Source organism: Montipora capricornis, chromosome 6 (genome assembly GCF_036669925.1).
Source record: "Montipora capricornis isolate CH-2021 chromosome 6, ASM3666992v2, whole genome shotgun sequence".
NCBI classification, from domain to species: domain Eukaryota; kingdom Metazoa; phylum Cnidaria; class Anthozoa; order Scleractinia; family Acroporidae; genus Montipora; species Montipora capricornis.
The window spans coordinates 68,282,544-68,285,043 of NC_090888.1; positions in this window are offsets into that span (position 1 = coordinate 68,282,544).

The following is a 2,500-nucleotide window of genomic DNA, read 5'->3' on the forward strand; positions in this document are numbered from 1 at the left end:
GAAGAAAGGCGTTTCCTACTCTACTGTGCATTCGGCAGTCTAGATATTGATATCGATTGTCGTCTCTTAACTGGTTTGCATTGAAAATTTAAAGATTGTAGAAAGAAAATTTCATTAAGAGATCGAGCAACAATTTTATTAAGTAAAGCTATGATCCTCGCAGTTATGAACGCAATTTCTGCAATTGCGTAAAGAAGCCTGAAAAATTCAGGACTTCAAGGGGGTTTGAACCCGTGACCTCGCGATACCGGTGCGACGCTCTAACGAACTGAGTTCTGAAGCCACTGACCTTGGGAGCTGGTCATTTCTGGGTTCCAAAGTTCCCGTGAGGAATGAATCAACGATGAAATGATATATGAAATGGATCATATATGAACTGCGGATTATAAAGTCCTGAATTTTTCAGGCTTCTTTACGCAATTGCAGAAATTGCGTTCATAACTGCGAGGATCATAGCTTTACTTGATTTCATATCCGCTGTTCATATATGATCCATTTCATATATCATTTCATCGTTGAACAATTTTATTACCTACAGTAGCTTTTGACCTTCTGGAAGTTTTCGAAATCGCGAAAAGAAATCTGGACGTTTGCCTAAGCAAAATGTTTGCAGCCCGGGAAAGGGACTCGCATATTAAAGGGCCTGGAATGCTCGTCGTCTCGCTAGCTTAGGGGTGTAAATTTCGGATTTTGGTCCTACTTAGGGTGTTCATGGCAAAACGCCATCATATGTAGCCCATATGTAGCTGTCAAGGTCGCGTTCAGGGTTGCACGAGAAGAAATTTAAAAATGACTATTTAATGTGTTTTAAATATGGTCTCATTTAGGGGTCGAAAAAAAGCCTGGGCCACGCCCAAATTAGTCTCCTTTAGGAGTTTAATTCAAAAATTTCGACAAGCATTTGCATACCCAAAGTCACCCCTCCCCGGGGTTTGCAGTCTTTAAATTTAAAATGCACAGAAATTAAGAGATCAGACAACTTCTACTTCCCAACTTTTTAGCTTCTTAGGCCCGGTTCAGACGCCGTACTTTACATGATCTGAATCGAGTTCATTTAATTAAGTTCAAGTGAAATACGGCGTGTGAATCAATTCAGAACAACTGGTCTAATTCGCAATTCTTTCCGCCTGGCTTAGCCGGGAATTACGGCTGTGGAGCGGCTTTGATCCAGACGCCGTACTTCACATGAGCCCAATCAAATGCAGAAATTATTACAACTTTGCAAGTTTCTTCAATCATAGTATGCTTCTGTGAATTAATTTCGGCGCTATTAAGTTCGGCGTCTGAAACAGTTCAGCCGGGATTAATTAATTTGAGTCCGGTCAGTGTAAAATGCAGACTGCAGACCAGGGCCCGGTTGTTCGAAAGCGGGTTAAATCCTAACCCCGATTTAAATTGCCTTAACCGGAGGTTAAATTTTAATCGCAGGTTTGTTGCGTTGTTCAAACACCGGTTAACACTAACCTCGGGTTAAACGGTGGGCGAGCGAGCAGGGTTAAATTGTTAAACTCCGGTTAAATCAGGAATAAACAGCGTTTACAGCATCGGCGATTTTTTTTCACATTTTTTTTTTCTGATTGGTGACGCTGTTGGTAAACTTGCTTTGTATCAGCGAAAGGTTTTCTTCAACTCTTTCCGTCAAAACGGCAATTTCTGAAGCGCTAAAATTTTGTTTTCGAGCTTTGCGTGAGATAGCTGAGGAAGCCATTTTGGGGTAAAATGCAGACTGAAGTTATAATGTTACTGTTGAAAAAGCCCAAACCCCTTAGAAATGCTAACCTTAGGCCTAATTAGGCCTACAACAATATTTAGGCTTAACTGTTAGCATTTCATAAGGGTTTGGGTTTTTCAACAGTTACATTACAACCTCAGTCTGCATTTTACCCCTGGGCCCGGTTGTTCGAAAGTGGGTTAAATCCTAACCTCGGGTTAAATTGCCTTAACCGGAGGTTAAATTTTAATCGCAGGTTAGTTGCGTTGTTCAACGTAAGCTTAACACTAACCTCCGGTTAAACGGTGGGTTAAATTTAACCCACCGAGCGAGCACGGTTAAATTGTTAAACTCGTTACCGCTTTTGACGAGAGTCTATTTTATTTATTACCAATCTTGTTGTTTTCAAGCTTTGCGTGAGATCGCTGAGGAAGCCATTTTGCAGAGCTCGCAACTTGCTCACCATGGCAACATTGTACGAATAATTTATTATGGGATGCTAACCGCAGGTTAAACGCGCTTAACCCGAGGTTAGCTAACCTGTCCTCTAACCGCGCTTCGAACAACGCAATTTTAAAAGCGAGTTAACAAACTCACGGTTAGGAAATTTAACCTCCAGTTAGGCCTAACCAAAGGTTAGTTTAACCTGTCTTTTGAACAACTGGGCCCTGGTCTGCAGTCTGCATTTTACACTGACCGGACCCAAATTAATTAATCCCGGCTGAATCCAAACTTTAAAGTAAGGAACGTTCCATTTGTTTGGTTTCAGGCCCCATCCTCATCAGCGTC